Source organism: Triticum dicoccoides, chromosome 7B (genome assembly GCF_002162155.2).
Source record: "Triticum dicoccoides isolate Atlit2015 ecotype Zavitan chromosome 7B, WEW_v2.0, whole genome shotgun sequence".
In the NCBI taxonomy this organism is placed as follows: domain Eukaryota; kingdom Viridiplantae; phylum Streptophyta; class Magnoliopsida; order Poales; family Poaceae; genus Triticum; species Triticum dicoccoides.
In genome coordinates, this window is record NC_041393.1 from 742519681 (window position 1) to 742539163 (window position 19483).

Sequence of the window (19483 nt, forward strand, 5' to 3'; positions counted from 1 at the left end):
CAAGCCTTGCCGCGGGGTGCTGCAACTGCCCGTGCACAAGTTCGGGGTACTAGGGTACCCCTATTCTAGTACACCGACACACTTTATTGAAATTATTATAAGGGATCATCTTATTTACTACTGCCGTTCTAAGTAAACAATATGCATAAAACATAATAAACATCACATGCAATTATATATTAGTGACATGATATGGCCAATATCATATAGCTCCTTCGATCTCCATCTTCGGGGCTCCATGATCATCTTCATCACCGGCATGACACCATGATCTCCATCATTGTGTCTTCATGAAGTTGTCACGCCAACGACTACTTCTACTTCTATGGCTAACGCGTTTAGCAATAAAGTAAAGTAATTTACATGGCGTTCTTCAATAACACGCAGGTCATACAAAAAATAAAGACAACTCCTATGGCTCCTGCCGGTTGTCATACTCATCGACATGCAAGTCGTGATTCCTATTACAAGAACATGATCTCATACGTCACAATATATCATTCATCATTCATCACAACTTCTGGCCATATCACATCACATGACAATTGCTGCAAAAACAAGTTAGACGTCCTCTAATTGTTGTTGCATCTTTTACGTGGCTGCAATTGGGTTCTAGCAAGAATGTTTTCTTACCTACGAATAACCACAACGTGATTTTGTCAACTTCTATTTACCCTTCATAAGGACCCTTTTCATCTAATCCGCTCCAACTAAAGTAGGAGAGACAGACACCCGCTAGCCACCTTATGAAACTAGTGCATGTAAGACGGTGGAACCTGTCTCACATAAGCGTACGTGTAAGGTCGGTCCGGGCCGCTTCATCCCACAATACCGCTGAAGCAAGAAAAGACTAGTAGCGGCAAGCAAGTTGACAAGATCTACACCCACAACAAATTTGTGTTCTACTCGTGCAATAGAGAACTACGCATAGACCTAGCTCATGATGCCACTGTTGGGTAACATTGCAGAAAATAAAAAATTTCCTACGGTTTCACCAAGATCCATCTATGAGTCCATCTAAGCAACGAGTGAAAGGAGGATGCATCTACATACCACTTTGTAGATCGCGAGCGGAAGCGTTCAAAAGAACGGGGTTGAGGAGTCGTTCTCGTCGTGATCCTATCACCGGAGATCCTAGCGCCGAACGGACGGCACCTCCGCGTTCAACACATGTACGGTCAGCATGACGTCTCCTCCGTCTTGATCCAGCAAGGGGGAAGGAGAGGTTGATGATGATCCAGCAGCACGACGGCGTGGTGGTGGATGCAGCAGAACTCCGGCAGGGCTTCGCCAAGCTGCTGCAGGAGGAGGACGAGGTGTAGCAGGGGGAGGGAGGCGCCAATACTTGGGTGCGGCTGCCCTCCCCCTTGCCCTACTTTATATAGGCCCCCAGAGGGGGCGCCGGCCCTGGGAGATGCAATCTCCCAAGGGGGCGATGGCCAGGGGGGTGGAGTGCCCCCCAAGGCAAGTGGTGCGCCCCCCTCCCCCCCACCTAGGGTTTCCAACCCTAGGCACAGGGGGGGGCCAAGGGGGGCGCACCAACCCACTAGGGGCTGTTTAGCCTCCCACTTCAGCCCACGGGGCCCTCCGGGATAGGTGGCCCCACCCGGTGGACCCCCGGGACCCTTCCGGTGGTCCCGGTACAATACCGGGTGACCTCGAAACATTCCCGATGGCCGAAACAGCACTTCCTATATAGTTTTCTTTACCTCCGGACCATTCCAGAACTCCTCGTGACGTCCGGGATCTCATTCGGGACTCCGAACAACATTCAGTTTGCTGCATACTCATATTCATACAACCCTAGCGTCACCGAACCTTAAGTGTGTAGACCCTACGGGTTCGGGAGACATGCAGACATGACCGAGACAGCTCTCCGGTCAATAACCAACAGCGGGATCTGGATACCCATGTTGGCTCCCACATACTCCTCGATGATCTCATTGGATGAACCACGATGTCGAGGGTTCAAGCAACCCCGTATAGTCTTCCCTTTGTCAGACGGTATGTTACTTGCCCGAGACTCGATCGTCGGTATCCCAATACCTCGTTCAGTCTCGTTACCGGCAAGTCACTTTACTCGTACCGTAATGCATGATCCCGTGACCAGACACTTGGTCACTTTGAGCTCATTATGATGATACACTATCGAGTGGGCCCAGTGATACCTCTCCGTAACACGGAGTGACAAATCCCAGTCTTGATCCGTGTCAACCCAACAGACACTTTCGGAGATACCTGTAGTGCACCTTTATAGTCACCCAGTTACGTTGTGACGTTTGGTACACCCAAAGCACACCTACGGTATCCGGGAGTTACACGATCTCATGGTCTAAGGAAGAGATACTTGACATTGGAAAAGCTCTAGCAAAACGAACTACACGATCTTGTGCTATGCTTAGGAATGGGTCTTGTCCATCACGTCATTCTCCTAATGATGTGATCCCGTTGTCGACGACATCTAATGTCCATAGTCAGGAAACCGTGACTATCTGTTAACCAACGAGCTAGTCAACTAGAGGCTTACAAGGGACGTATTGTGTTCTATGTATTCACACGTGTATTACGATTTCCGGATAATACAATTATAGCATGAATAAAAGACAATTATCATGAACAAGGAAATATAATAATAATCCTTTTATTATTGCCTCTAGGGCATATTTCCAACAGCGGTGTCCAACCCAGTGACAGAAAGGGTTGCAAGGCACGTATTGTATTGTTGCCATCGAGGATAACAAGATGGGGTTTTTATCATATTGCATGAATTTATCCCTCTACATCATGTCATCTTGCTTAAGGCGTTACTCTGTTTTTAACTTAATACTCTAGATGCATGCTGGATAGCGGTCGATGAGTGGAGTAATAGTAGTAGATACAGAATCGTTTCGATCTACTTGTCTCGGACGTGATGCCTATATACATGATCATCACCTAGATATACTCATAACTATGCTCAATTCTGTCAATTGCTCAACAGTAATTTGTTCACCCACCGTAGAATATCTATGCTCTTGAGAGAAGCCACTAGTGAAACCTATGGCCCTCGGGTCTATTCTCATCATATCAATCTCTATCGCTTTATTTATTTGCTTTGTTTTTACTTTGCCTTTTACTTTTCACTTTGCATCTATGTATCAAAAATACCAAAAATATTATTTATCATCTGTATCAGATCTCACTCTCGTAAGTGACCGTGAAGGGATTGACAACCCCTAATTGCGTTGGTTGTGAGTAGCTATCGTTTTGTGTAGGTACGAGGGACTTGTGCGCGGTCTCCTACTGGATTGATACCTTGGTTCTCAAAAACTAAGGGAAATACTTACGCTACTTTGCTGCATCATCCTCTCCTCTTCCGGGAAATCCAATGCAGTGCTCAAGAGGTAGCAAGAAGAATTTCTGGCGCTGTTGCTGGGGAGGCTCGCGCAAGCAAGTCAACCATACCAAGTACCCATCGCAATCCCTATCTCTCGCATTACATTATTTGCCTCTCGTTTTCCTCTCCCCCACTTCACCCTTGCCGTTTTATTTGCCCTCTCTTTCCCATTTGCCTTTTTCCCGTTGCCTTTCTGTTTGCTCGTGTACTAGTTTGCTTGCATGTCATAATGTCTAATTCCTTATCCGCTCCTATGTCTCCCGAGTTTGAAGTTCTTCACTTCAAGCAAAGGCAAGGAGAAAACTTAAAAGATGCTTGGTATAGGATGATGGAATCCTATCGTAAGTGCACCCTAGACGTGAACTTTAGAATTCTTCTTCGTAATTTTTATGTTGGGTTAAATATGACGCATAGAGAACTCTTGGATTGCATCGCCAAGGGAAATTTCATTGAGATTGATCCTAGTATTGCACATGAAATTATAGAGGGAATAGTGGGAACACTACCCCAAAAGGGAGGATTTTATCCTACCCAGGAAGAAACCCAAGTGTTTGAAAAGATTTGCGAAGTAACAAAAATTTTACAAAAGTCTCTTGAGCCTCTTAAAAGTGTTAGCGGAAATCTTCACCGCATGAATATGTTGATTACTCTTTGTAATAAGCGGTTGGATTCTTTAGATCTAAAAATTTCCGAGTATGAAGGGAAGCGGAAAGAACCTCCCGGATTCGAGCATGACTCTGCCAAGAAATTGAAAATCAAAGATGGCACCACCTAGATCTATTCTTGCTTTTATGCCTAGCTAGGGGCGTTAAACGATAGCGCTTGTTGGGAGGCAACCCAATTTTATTTTGTGTTTTTTTTTCCTTCTGTTTAGGAATAAATAATCCATCTAGCCTCTGTTTGGATGTGGTTTTTTCTTTTAATTAGTGTTTGTGCCAAGTAGAACCTATAGGATAACCTACGACGATAGTTGATTTGATTCTGCTGAAAAACAAAAACTTTGCACGCACGAATATAATTTTTTTAAATCACAGGAACGTGATTTTGTGTTTATTCTTTTTGCTGCTGTTCAATAAATAAATTTTTCAGGACTTCCTATTTTGGTAGAATTTTTAGAGTTCCAGAAGTTTGCGTTAGTTACAGATTGCTACAGACTGTTCTGTTTTTGACAGATTCTGTTTTACGAGTGTTGTTTGCTTATTTTGATGAGTCTATGGCTAGTAAAATAGTTTATAATCCATAGAGAAGTTGGAATACAGTAGGTTTAACACCAATATAAATAAAGAATGAGTTCATTACAGTACCTTGAAGTAGTCTTTTGTTTTCTTTCTCTAACGGAGCTCACGAGATTTCTGTTGAGTTTTGTGTTGTGAAGTTTTCAACTTTTGGGTGAATTCTTTTGATGGATTATGGAACAAGGAGTAGCAAGAGCCTAAGCTTGGGGATGCCCATGGCACCCCCAAGATAATCTAAGGACGCCAAAAAGTCAAAGCTTGGGGATGCCCCGGAAGGCATCCCCTCTTTCGTCCACTTCCATCGGTAATTTACTTGGAGCTATATTTTTATTCACCACATGATCACTACAAGAAATATGTCAACTTGTGACCTTGACTATTGGTCACTGAAAGGTCATTGTTTTTCATTTACGACCTTTTTTGACCAAAAATAGAAGGTCAAAAGCTGAGGGTCGTAAAGTGACTATAGCGACCTTCTCTGTGAGAAGGTCGTGGATGTTTATGACCAAAATATTCCAACTGTGGCGTTTTGGTCACTAGCAACCTCCCCAGGCCACGGAGGCATCCAGCGTGGCAAGCTGATGTGGCACAAGATTCAGTCTGGTCCAATTAGGTGTTTTACATGGGCCGGGCCCATTAATTCAGCCTATTTGTGTTTTTTTTGTCTATCAATTTTTGGTTGGGTTCATGGGCCAAGCCCAATACTGCAGCCTTTTTATTGTTGGGTTGTGGCCTTTTTGTCTAAACAAAATTAGTTTTTCTTTTTCCCAAAAGAAGGGTCCACTAGTCAGATGGGTCCCAGTTGTCATCATCAGTTGGCTACAGCCTTTTCAGGCGCAGTACACAGGAATACAATTTTGCACATATATATTGTTGAGAAATTTTCATAATTTTGCTGTCAAAGCAGCATGTACACAGGAATACAATTTTGCTATCAAAGCAACATTTCAAACATACATCTTCATGACATCGTACATAAAAACCAGCAATAAAAAGATTACAATATGCCATTTGGCTCAAATCACATAACATATGACATCCAGGTTCCAGCAACGAAAAAAGATAACCACCACATCATACCATCTGCACATTCAAAGAGAAAAAACTATATGTCAAAAGAGAACTGAGCAGAAAATTGCCAATAAAAGAAAGAAGATAATATACTCTGTAATTACTACAGATTTGCTCACTGGATACACACACACACACTTTGCATATACAGATTTGCTCCCCGCAAAAACAATTCTAAACAGTTGGCTATAATTCTTTTGAACCGCGGTAATGCAATTCATGCTGCTTAAAAATGTGAAGCGAAATTGACAACGGGCATAACAGTAGGAAAAACTTATAGCATAGATGTTCAAGACAACATAACAAGCTTGAACTGATGTTTAGCAGCAGCCAAGCTTCAGCCATACAAAGTGTATGCAGTACTAAAAGAAGTAGTAAGAACAAAGAACAGATGACATGTTTCTCAACAAAGAAAAATGAACAGACAACATGACTGATTTGGGTTAGAGGCTGCAACGGGAGCACATCTTCAACTCCTGTGTTTGAGTAAAAACTGACAAAGAACAACCTAACAGCTGAGCTGAGTGCCAGCAGTAAACGAACACTAGCTAACAGAATTGTAAACAAACTATCACCAGCCTTCCATCAGACCAACACATGATGATTAAGATTGCACAATTTGTAACCTATTCCTGACCCCAAAAAATAATGCTTGAATCCTGGACACAAAAGATTCAACCAAGCTCCATTGGCCAACATGGTGAAAGCCAATGGAATAAGAAGTACTGCTTCCCAGTTTTTGATAGAAAGAAGTTCACATTTCAGCAATAGGAGCAAGTTGTGTACTGAACATGAAACATCAAAATATTGCGTCAGAGAGAGGGGGGCTACCAAATTGAGCCGCTCTTTCATCCATGGTGGCGTCCTTGCATCCATGTAGCTACTGCTGCTGCTAACCTTGAAGATGCAGCTCCTCGTTCTGCTGTTGTACCAAACGAACCTTGCCACGTGGCCGCGTCCTGCAGATGCCACATTGATCCAATTAGAAACAGCTAAACTGTCAGTTGAATGGAGAACACTTTGATGCACCACAGGCATGGCATAAACCAGAGCACTGGTCCGAGTCCAAGCTGATAAATCAGAGTGCTCCCGAAGGAAAACATCAAACAGTGAGTTGTGCTACTTGATCATTCAGATCGGCAAGATCTATCTTCCATTTGAGCATAATATTTCAGCATTCAGATCAATAATTTCAGCATTCAGATCAATAGCGCCGACACGGTAGATTAGATACACAGAAAAGAACCATTTCAGGCATCAGGGTCACTAGATCCAGTGTAGGACCTACTACGCTATTGCGCCGCATCATAGTAAATTAATTGTTATACCTGCCAAATCACGATTGCCATATAAAGTAGCTGCTTGAACAAAAAGAAAGTCGTGTAGATCTCAGCACAAGGACAAAAAGGCCCGAACCAACTACCAAGCTGTAACACTTTTCTGCCTGCCTACACCAACCGGTCAAACAATCTCTGCTTCAACTTGAAGAGAAAGCAATGTCATCATGTTCGACATAAACACACAAACATCATGGTTCAGGGATCAAGAACTCTGAAAAAACTACACAAGCATCCTACTACTAGGCTACTATTAACGGAATGGCATGGATTCGCAATGGGATGAACTTCAAAATTGCATGGTGAACTAATCAGATCGCATTGCGGATGCAGGGGAGAATTAGAGGGGAGCAAACCTGAGCAGGCCAGGGAAGGTGCGGACGAGGGGCATCCCGCCCATGGTGTCTCTCCCTAGCCTGCGCCGGCTCCAAGGGGCACCCCGCCCATGGTGTCCCGGTGCTCGAGCGAGGACGATGTCCTGGATCTGGGAGGGAGAGTACACGAGGTGAGGAAGTGAGGGAGGGTTGTGAGGAGGAGGAGGGGGAGGAGATTGAGTGGAGGGACGCACCTGAGCCCGCCGTCCGCGACGCCATAGCTGCCATGCTCGATCTGCGGCGTAGCCGGGGCTCGGGGGGAGGGCACGGTCGATCTGGTCGATGTGTGCTAGATCTGTTCTAAGGGGAGGATGGAGCGGAGGTGACGGGGTTGCGGTGGTGTGCTGGGAGCAGCAGATCGTCGGGATCGGCCGAGGAGCACGCCGACGACGCACTTCCTGGTGTCGAGGGCAACGCGGTTGTAGTGGTCGACGATGCTGAGCAGCACCATCGGGTGCACCACCACCTTCTCGAACTAGGCCTCGAGGAGAGGAGGTGGTGGCCGTCGATGGTGGGGATGGGGGGGCGACGGCGGCGGTGGCGTCCATCTCCGCCTGGATCGCGCGCGTGTTGGTGCGGGGAGGGGAAGGGAGTTGGCTCGCGAGATTTGGTCACGAGGGGGCGACTCAGACAGGACGGGTGGTGGAAGGGAGGATGGCCGGTGCTGGGGCGATGAGGAGGTCATCGACGGTGGGTATGGGGGAGGCCGGCGGCGGGGTTGGGATGGAAGAGAGAGGGAGGTCGGGCAAAGGGGAGAGGGGGATCTGGGACGAGGTGGCGGCGGCGAGGAGCTGAGGGAGGAGAGGTGGACGGGTGCGGGTTAGGGTTTGGGCTGCGGATGGATGGCTGGATGGAGAGGTGGAGAGTTGGACGGATGGATGGGTGGCCATGTCATCGATCCGTGTGACAACTAAACCAACCAATAAGAATAGAGCACATATAATTGTGTTTTTTCTTTTGTTTTTATTCTACTTTTACACATGAAAAAATCAAAAAAATGGTCTCACATTGTGCACAAGTTTGTATCTTGAATGACAAACAATGTTGACTAAGGAATTCTTCATTTTCTTTGCATGAAAAATTCATTTTTCATTTTCCGAGTGCCCCAAATGGGTTTTTTTGTGAAGGACCTACCAAATTTTTGTTGCAAAATTGGACCAAATCAATTTTATAAAATACTAGGCCATATATAATGCACAATTGACAAAATGGTTGGGTGAAAAAAGTTTGATCCACCTCTGGTGAAAAAGACAAATTGTCGTTGATTCAGCTGGAAACGGGTCAAATTTGAACTGCAGCTGCCTCATAGTTTGCTCTTTATTTTTTCCAAAAATCATTTCTAGGTAAATAAGTATCTACGTAGAAACACCAAAAAAATTGCAAGATTCAACCACAAGCTGGGAACGGTCAAGCTAGCCGTTTTGACCGCATTTTGAAATGGGCATAAAAAATTCAAAAAAAATCAAAAAATTGGAAAACCTTCGCAATGTGTCATTATATGTGACCAAGTTTCCAGGAAAAATAATAAACTTGTAATACGGTAATTATTTTAAAAAAGTGTTCTCAGAAATGAGCTATCATGCGTGAAGATTCATGGTTTTCAACCCAAATGATCAATCTTATGGCCACATTCATGGCATAGTTTGTTCAAACGATCTCATATTGTGCCCAAGGGTACATCTTGGAATTCCAAACAATGTTGCCTAAGGAAGTTTTCATTTTCTTTGCACGGAAAATTCATTTTTCATTTCCTGAGTGCCCAAAAGGAGGTTTTTTTGTGAAGGAACTACCAAATAATTGTTGCAAAAATGGACCAAATCAATTTTATAAAATACTAGGCCATATATAATGCACAATTAACAAAATGTTTGGGTGAAAAAAGTTTTGATCCACCTCTGGTGAAAAGACAAACTGCCGTCGATTCAAGTGGAAACGGGTCAAATTTGAACTGCAGTTGCCTCATAGTTTTCTCTTTATTTTTTCCAAAAATCATTTCTAGGTAAATAAGTATCTATTTAATCATAGAAACACCAAAAAAATTGCAAGATTCAACCACTAGCTAGGAACAATCAAGCCAGCCGTTTTGATCGCATTTTGAAACGAGCATAAAAAATTCAAAAAAAAAACAAAAAATTGGAAAACCTTCGCATTGTGTCATTATATGTACCAAGTTTCCAGGAAAAATAATAAAATTGTAATACGGTAATTATTTTAAAAAAGTGTTCTCAGAAATGAGCTATCATGCGTGAAGATTCATGGCTTTCAAGCCAAATGATCAATCTTATGGCCACATTCATGGCATAGTTTGTTCAAATGATCTCATATTGTGTACAAGGGTACATCCTGGAATTCCAAACAATGTTGCCTAAGGAAGTTTTCATTTTCTTTGCACGGAAAATTCATTTTTCATTTCCTGAGTGCCCAAAAGGAGGTTTTTTGTGAAGGAACTACCAAATAATTGTTGCAAAAATGGACCAAATCAATTTTATAAAATACTAGGCCATATATAATGCACAATTGACAAAATGTTTGGGTGAAAAAAGTTTTGATCCACCTCTGGTGAAAAAGACAAACTGCCATCGATTCAAGTGGAAACGGGTCAAATTCGAACTGCAGCTGCCTCATAGTTTGCTCTTTATTTTTTCCAAAAATCATTTCTAGGTAAATAAGTATCTATTTAATCATAGAAACACCAAAAAAATTGCAAGATTCAACCACTAGCTAGGAACGATCAAGCCAGCCGTTTTGACCGCATTTTGAAACGAGCATAAAAAATTCAAAAAAACAAAAAATTGGAAAACCTTCGCATTGTGTCATTATATGTACCAAGTTTCCAGGAAAAATAATAAAATTGTAATACGGTAATTATCTTAAAAAAGTGTTCTCAGAAATGAGCTATCATGCGTGAAGATTCATGGCTTTCAAGCCAAATGATCAATCTTATGGCCACATTCATGGCATAGTTTGTTCAAATGATCTCATATTGTGTACAAGGGTACATCTTGGAATTCCAAACAATGTTTCCTAAGGAAGTTTTCATTTTCTTTGCACGGAAAATTCATTTTTCATTTTCTGAGTGCCCAAAAGGAGGTTTTTTATGAAGGAACTACCAAATAATTGTTGCAAAAATGGACCAAATCAATTTTATAAAATACTAGGCCATATATAATTCACAATTGACAAGATGGTTGGGTGAAAAAAGTTTTGATCCACCTCTGGTGAAAAAGACAAACTGTCATCGATTCAGCTGGAAACGGGTCAAATTTGAACTGCAGTTGCCTCATAATTTGCTATTTATTTTTTCCAAAAATCATTTCTAGCTAAATAAGTATCTATTTAATCAGAAATACATGGTTTGATGGCGAGACATCGAGGTTTGGACGATGGCCGAGGGCCCCAACTCTAGAGCGCATAAGCTCGCATGCCCGCCGCGTGGTCACCGCGTGACCGTGGCGTTGCCATGTGTTCTGGGCGGCCTAGGCATGTCTAGTGGGTTGGGCACTCCCCAGGTAGGTGCTAGGAAGAAAATCACAACATAAGATTCTCACGAGGAGACCGATCGATGCTCAAACATGAATAAGCAGCCAAGTGTTTGATTTGCGGTACGGGAAATGCACATGGCTAATGGGCGTGAGTTTTGGCTGAGGATGATCAGTTACTAAGAAGACCGTCTTCACAAATTTTCACCTCAAAAGGAGGAGCCTAGGTGGTCCTTGCTTTACAAAGTACCACACTGGACATAAATACGAATGTTGAAGTTGGGCTCAAAATAATGAATGGATTGAGCTGGCATTTGGTGGAGGATGGTTATTTGGGCATAGGAAAGCACTGTAGAAAATGGATACCATTTGGACATGCCAAAGTGGTACTTCCTTCACAAAGTGCTGCTCCGAACAGAATAGGAAAATGAATATTTTCGAATTATTTTTGAACTAGGCAAGGAATGTTTTTGAAATATTTGATGAATATATGATCCAAAACATTTATGAGAATTTTTTGGGAATTTTGGGAATAACAGAAATGTAGCTTGCTTCACAACCTAGGGCAAAAACTGCCACATGGACATGACACATAGGCAAAACTGATGAGATGGTGCCTAGTCATCACAACCCACCACAATCTACAAGGCTATGACCATCTATATTGGTCATTAACAACTAGAAATAAGGCAGCGGACTAGCACTGTTTGCTTCGTGACCATTTCGTGTAAGGAAATTACGACCTTTCTAACCAAAATGGTCGCAATGGTTTAGGGTTTGGAGCCCCCCGAACAGCTTTTGACCAATTGGTCTGATAAGGTCATAGATCTATGACCAATTCTTCCAGGGTCACTGACAGAAGGTCACTAGTTGACATATTTCTTGTAGTGGATATGTGTTTTGCTTGGAGCATCTTGTATTATTTGTGTCTTTGCTTGTTAGTCTACCACAATCATCCTTGCTGTACACACCTTTTGAGAGAGCCATACATGAATTAGAATTTGTTAGAATACTCTATGTGCTTCACTTATATCTTTTGAGCTTGATAGTTTTTGCTCATAGTACTTCACTTATATCTTTTGAGCGTGATAATTTTTTCTCTAGTGCTTCACTTATATCTTTTAGAGCACGGTGGTGGATTTGTTTTAAAGAAACTATTGATCTCTCATGCTTCCCTTAGATTATTTTGATAGTTGTTAATAGCATGGTAATTTGCTTAATGTTAATATACTTGGTATTCAAGATATGTGAAACTTTCTTTTGAGTGAATTGAATACTAAGATAAGTTTGATGCTTGATAATTGTTTTGAGATATGGAGGTGATAATATCAAAGTCGTGCTAGTTGGGTGATTATGAATTTGAGAAATGCTTGTGTTGAAGTTTGCAAGTCCCGTAGCATGCACGTATGGTTAAAGTTGTGTAACAAATTTGAAACATGAAGTATACCTGGCTTGTGCATCCTTATGAGTGGCGGTCGGGGACGAGTGATGGTCTTTTCCTACCAATCTATCCCCCTAGGAGCATGCGTGTAGTACTTGATTTTTGATGACTTATAAATCTTTGCAATAAGTATATGAGTTCTTTTGACTAATGTTGAGTCCATGGATTATACACACTCTCATCTTTCCGCCTTTGCTAGCCTCTTCGGTACCGTGCATTGCCCTTTCTCACCTTGAGAGTTGGTGCAAACTTCGCCGGTGCATCCAAACCCCGTGATACGATACAGTCTATCACACATAAACCTCCTTATATCTTCCTCAAAACAGCCACCATACCTACCTATTATGGCATTTCCATAACCATTCCGAGATATATTGCCATGCAACTTCCACCATCATCATCATGACATACATTACTTTTGTCATATTGCCATTGCATGATCATGTAGTTGACATCGTATTTGTGGCAAGGCCACCATGCATTATTTTTCATACATGTCACTCTTGATTCATTGCACCATCCCGGTACACTGCCGGAGGCATTCATATAGAGTCATATCTTGTTCTAAGTTTCGAGTTGTAATCCTTATGTTGTAATCAATAGAAGTGTGATGATCATCATTATTAGAGCATTGCCCAAAAAAAGGAAGAAAGGCCAAAAGAAAAAAAAGGAAAGGCCCAAAAAAAGAAAAAAGAAAAAAAAGAAAAAGAAAAAAAAAGAAAAGAAAAAGGGAAATGCTACTATCTCTTTTTCCACACTTGTGCTTCAAAGTAGCACCTTGTTCTTCGTGTAGTGAGTCTCATATATTGTGCTTCAAAGTAGCACCTTGTTCTTCATGTAGTGAGTCTCATAAGTTGTCTTTTTATACTAGTGGGAATCTTTCATTATAGAACTTGGCTTGTATATTCCTACGATGGGCTTCCTCAAATGCCCTAGGTCTTCATGAGCAAGCAAGTTGGATGCACACCCACTAGTTTTCTTTTGTTGAGCATTCATAGCTCTAGTATATCCGTTGCATGGCAATCCCTACTCCTCATGTTGACATCAATTGATGGGCATCTCCATAGCCCGTTGATTATCCTTGTCAATGTGAGACTTTCTCCTTTTTTGTCTTCTCCACACAATCCCCATCATCATATTCTATTCCACCCATAGTGCTATATCCATGGCTCACGCTCATGTATTGCGTGAAGGTTGAAAAAGTTTGAGATTATTTAAGTATAAGTTTGAGATTATTTAAGTATGAAACAATTGCTTGGCTTGTCATCGGGGGTATAGAAGTTGGGAACATCTTTGTGTGATGAAAATGAAGCATAACCTAACTATATGATTTTGTATGGATGAACTTTCTTTTGCCATGTTATTTTGAGAAGACATGATTTCTTTGATTAGTATGCTTGAAGTATTATTATTTTTGTGTCAATATGAACTTTTTTCTTGAATCTTTTGGATCTGAATATTCATATCACAATTCAGAAGATTTACATTGAAATTATGCCAAAGTATCACTCCGCATCAAAAATTCTTTTTTCTTATCATTTACCTACTCGAGGACGAGCAGGAATTAAGCTTGGGGATGCCTGATACGTCTCCAACGTATCTATAATTTTTTATTGCTCCATGCTACTTTATCTACTATTTTGGACTATATTGGGCTTTATTTTCCACTTTTATATTATTTTTGGGACTAACCTATTAACCGGAGGCCCAGCCCAGAATGTTGTTTTTTGCCTATTTCAGTGTTTCGAAGAAACGGAATATCAAACGGAGTCCAAATGGAATGGAACCTTCGGGAACGTGATTTTCTCCCCGAACGTGATCCAGGACACTTGGACCCTACTCCAAGAAGTGCCAGAGGCGGTCACGAGGGTGGAGGGCACCCCCCCTGGGCGCGCCCCCCTTCCTCATGGGTCTTCTATTGCTCCACCGACGTACTCCTTCCTCCTATATATACCTACGTACCCCCGTCAGATCAGAGGAGGAGCCAAAAACCTAATTCCACCGCTGCAACCTTCTGTATCCGCGAGATCCCATCTTGGGGCCTGTTCCGGAGCTCCGCCGGAGAGGGCATCTACCACGGAGGGCTTCTACATCAACACCATAGCCTCTCCGATGAAGTGTGAGTAGTTTACTTCAGACCTTCGGGTCCATAGTTATTAGCTAGATGGCTTCTTCTCTCTTTTTGGATCTCAATACAATGTTCTCCCCCTCTCTTGTGGAGATCTATTCAATGTAATCTTCTTTTTGCGATGTGTTCGTTGAGACCGATGAATTGTGGGTTTATGATCCAGCTTATCTATGAACAATATTTGATTCTTCTCTGAATTCTTTTATGTATGATTGAGTTATCTTTGCAAGTCTCTTCGAATTATCCGTTTGGTTTGGCCAACTAGATTGGTAGTTCTTGCAATGGGAGAAGTGTTTAGCTTTGGGTTCAATCTTGCGGTGTCCTTACCCAGTGACAGAAAGGGTTGCAAGGCACGTATTGTATTGTTGCCATCGAGGATAACAAGATGGGGGTTTTATCATATTGCATGAATTTATCCCTCTACATCATGTCATCTTGCTTAAGGAGTTACTCTATTTTTAACTTAATACTCTAGATGCATGCTGGATAGCGGTCGATGAGTGGAGTAATAGTAGTAGATGCAGAATCGTTTCGATCTACTTGTCTCGGACGTGATGTCTATATACATGATCATCACCTAGATATACTCATAACTATGCTCAATTCTGTAAATTGCTCAACAGTAATTTGTTCACCCAGCGTAGAATATCTATGCTCTTGAGAGAAGCCACTAGTGAAACCTATGGCCCCCGGGTCTATTCTCATCATATCAATCTCTATCGCTTTATTTATTTGCTTTGTTTTTACTTTGCCTTTTACTTTTCACTTTGCATCTATCTATCAAAAATACCAAAAATATTATTTATCATCTCTCTCAGATCTCACTCTCGTAAGTGGCCGTGAAGGGATTGACAACCCCTAATCGCGTTGGTTGCGAGTAGCTATCGTTTTGTGTAGGTACGAGAGACTTGTGCGTCGTCTCCTACTGGATTGATACCTTGGTTCTCAAAAATTGAGGGAAATACTTACGCTAATTTGCTGCATCATCCTCTCCTCTTCGGGGAAATCCAACGCAGTGCTCAAGAGGTAGCAGCCGCCAGGTGGGCCACCGCTGCTGCCCCTGATGGCCGCACCGCCTCTCCCGCCGGCACCGTGGGACCCGGCCCTTTTGGCGGCTCTCCACAACACTCCTTCCCCGTCCAGCTACACCGGCGGCGGCGACTGGTACATGGATAGCGGCGCCACCACCGTCGGTGACGGCTCTTCTCTTCCTATCACCCATATTGGTCATACATATTTTCCGTCTAACTCCACTCCCATATCCATGTCTAATATTCTAGTTTCTCCTGAACTTATTAAATATCTTGTTTTTGTTCGTTCTCTTACACGTGAAAATCCGGTTACCGTTGAATTTGACGAATGTGGTTTTTCTGTTAAGGACGCTCGCACGCGGATGGTGCTCCACCGATGTGACAGCCCCGACGAGATCTACCCGGTTCACTCCGCCACCTCCACCACTTCCGCCGCCCCTGTCGCTCTCGCCACCAGAGTTGATCTTTGGCATGCTCGCTTGGGTCATCCTAATCCTGCCACCCTTCGCCACATACTTTGGAGTTTTTCTTTCACGTGTAATAAGAACGAGGATCACTCGTGTCATGCATGTCGCCTCGGCAAACATTCTCGTCTTCCGTTTAGGGCTTCTTCTTTTGTTGCATCGTACCCGTTTGAGTTAATTGACAGTGATGTTTGGACCTCTCCTGTTGCCAGTAATACGGGCTTTCTTTATTATCTTGTCATACTTGACGATTTTTCGCATTATGTGTGGACCTTCCCATTGCGCCGCAAGTCGGATGTTATATCCACTCTCGCCACCTTCTACTCTTATGTTCTCACGCAGTTTGGTCGTCCCATTCTCGCGTTGCAGACAGACAACGGGAAGGAGTTTGACAACCTCGCTGTTCGGAATCTTCTCACCACACATGGCACAATCTTTCGTCTCACTTGCCCGTACACCTCGCAACAGAACGGTCATGCTGAGCGCATCCTTCGCACTCTCAATGACTGCGTTAGGACTCTTCTCTTTCATGCCAATGTGCCTCCGCGCTTTTGGCCTGACGCTCTCGCCACCGCTTCTCTCCTCATCAACATCCTCCCATGTCGTACTCGCGGGAACTTTACACCTCATCATCTTCTCTTTGGTGCACCCCCCCTCTTATGATGGACTTCGCATCTTCGGCTGCCTTTGCTACCCTAGGATCGCCGCTACTGCGCCTCATAAGCTTGCACCCCGCTCCGTCGCCTGCATCTTTCTCGGCTACCCACCTAACACTAAGGGCTATCGCTGTTATGATCCCGTCTCCCATCGTGTTTTCACCTTCCGACACGTTTACTTTGATGAGATGGTGTTTCCGTTTCAGCAGCAAGTACCTCTTGTCGTCTTGTCACCGCCGGCCACCGGCGGCCCTTCGACGACTTCGTCAGGTGGACGGTCCTGTTCGGCCCGTGGACCGCCTCCGGGTTTTGGCGGTCCTCGCGCCCTCACGCTGGTGCCTGCCCCCTTGGCTTCCTCGGCCGACTCTGACGGCGCAGCTGGCGCCCCTCCTTCACCCGCCGCCCCCGACTCGGGCGCCGCGGGATCGGGCGCTGCTGGCTCGGCCGCTTCTTCAGCCGCCTCGACGCCAGCCGCCTCGCCGACCCCGACACCGGCCACCTCGGCGGCCCTGGCACCAGCCTCCTCGCTGGCTCTGACGCCGGCTACCTCGCCGGCCCTGATGCCGGCCTCCTCACCAGCTCCGATGTCGGCCGCCTCACCGGCCCCGACGCCGGCCGCCTCGCCGGTGGCTCTGACAGCGCTGCCTGGCCCAGTCACACGCGCTCGTACCGGCGTTCATCGTTCGAGCCTCCGGTACTTGAGCGACGAGTACGTCCTCACCGCCTCCACCACAGAGCCGCCGCCTATTCCCGCGTCCGCTCGCGCCACCCTCCGTGATCCTCACTAGCTTGCGGTGATGCAGGAAGAGTTCGATGCTCTTCAACGGAACCGCACCTGGACACTGGTTCCCCGGCCTCCTCGCGCCAACATCATCACCGGCAAGTGGGTCTTTCGCCATAAGCCCCGCTTGGATGGTACTCTTGAGCGCTACAAGGCTCGCTGGGTGGTACGTGGTTTCCGCCAGCGCGCTGGAGTGGACTTCACTGAGACGTTTGCCCCGGTTGTAAAACCGGGCACGATCTGCACCGTCCTCCAGCTCGCAGTGTCCGCGGCTGGCCCGTTCACCAGATGGACGTCTCCAATGCCTTTCTCCACGGCCATCTTGAGGAGCAGGTGTATTATGAGCAACCCATTGGTTTCGTCGATGCCTCACTTCCCGGCCATGTGTGTCTGCTGTCCCGCTCTCTTTACGGGCTCAAGCAGGCACCCCGCGCCTGGTACCAGCGGATCGTCGGGTTTCTTCAAACACTGGGCTTCAGCGTTACTCGCTCAGACGCCTCACTATTTGTCTATCGCCATGGTGACATGACTGCATATTTGCTTCTTTACGTCGATGACATCATCCTGACAGCCTCCTCCGTAGCTATTCTTCAGCAGATTACTCTTCGGCTGCGTGATGAGTTTGCTATTAAGGACCTGGGTGCTCTACATTATTTCCTTGGCATTGTGGTGGTTCGGCGCCCGGACGGTTTCTTTCTTCATCAGCAGAAGTATGGACATGAGCTTCTTGAGCGTGCTGGCATGCTCAACTGTCACCATGTTGCTACTCCTGTTAACACGAAGGCCAAGGTCTCTGCTCTTGAGGGATCGCCTGCGTCAGATGCTCCTTTCTACCGGTCTATCGTCGGCGCTCTTCAGTATTTGACTCTCACCAGACCGGATCTTCAGTATGATGTTCAGCAGGTGTGTCTCTACATGCACGCCCCTCGTGACTCTCATTGGACTCTCGTGAAGCGGATCCTTCGTTACATCCGCGGCATGATGACCCTCGGGTTGACACTCACGGCATCTACTTCTCTGGAGATGGTGGCCTACTCCGATGCAGACTGGGCTGGCTGCCTCGATACTCCTTGGTCCAACTCTGGCTACTGCGTCTACCTCGGTCCTTCACTCGTCTCGTGGTCGTCCAAGCGACAACCCACGGTTTCGCGCTCCAGCACGGAGGCTGAGTACCGAGCTGTGGTCAACGATGTTGCCGAGTGCACCTGGCTACAACAGTTACTTCAGGAGCTGCATAACGTCTCCCAGGCTACGGTTGTCTACTGTGACAACGTTTCTGTGGTGTACCTCTCCGCCAACCCCGTTCATCACCGCCGGACTAAACACATTGAGCTGGACATTCACTTTGTGCGCGAGCAGGTGGCTCTTGGACGTATTCGGGTTCTCCATGTGCCGACTGCACAACAGTTCGCCGATGTGATGACGAAGGGACTGCCGACTTCTACCTTCGAGGAGTTCCGTTCCAGTCTTTGCGTCACTGGCAGCGCTTCGACTGCAGGGGGTGTTGAGTATATTGTGTACGTGTATATTTGTGTGTAGGGCCCACCTCCTGTTTCCTTTGTATAGTTGAGAATGTGGCCCACCTCTATACTTATATATACGTGCATGGTGCACCGATCAATACATCGAGATTGCACAGCCCATAACTTGTCCTTCTACAACGGTGATGCTGAATAAAGAAGCTATGGATTATTCTACGGCGAGGCGATCATCTCTATGGTTCGTGATGGATTTGGGAACCCGTCTGTTCAAGCGGGGATATCGTGGCGGCGACGACATCCTTCTGGTGGACTTGTGCCCTTGCGCTCCACCATTGCGACGGTGTCTGCTCCAGTGTGCCGCGGATCTTGGGAGGTAGTCCAAGAGCATATGCAGATTGTGGTCTGCATCGACGACATCTGAAAGAAGGAACATGTGCTGGGTTCGTCATTGATGGATGAAAGATATGGTTTCCTCATTCGGTGTGTAGTCGTGGTGGGGTACCAGATCTGGAGTTTGATGGCAAGTCCAGGGTGTTCACTGATACGTCTCCAACGTATCTATAATTTTTGATTACTCCATGCTACTTTGTCTACTGTTTTGGACTATATTGGGCTTTATTTTCCACTTT

The 19483-nt window shown here is 45.0% G+C and overlaps 1 pseudogene; it reads left to right on the plus strand.

Moving 5' to 3' along the window:
- The window catches only part of LOC119339625, a 64100-nt pseudogene that overhangs the window by 21130 nt on the left and 23487 nt on the right, over window positions 1–19483 (plus strand).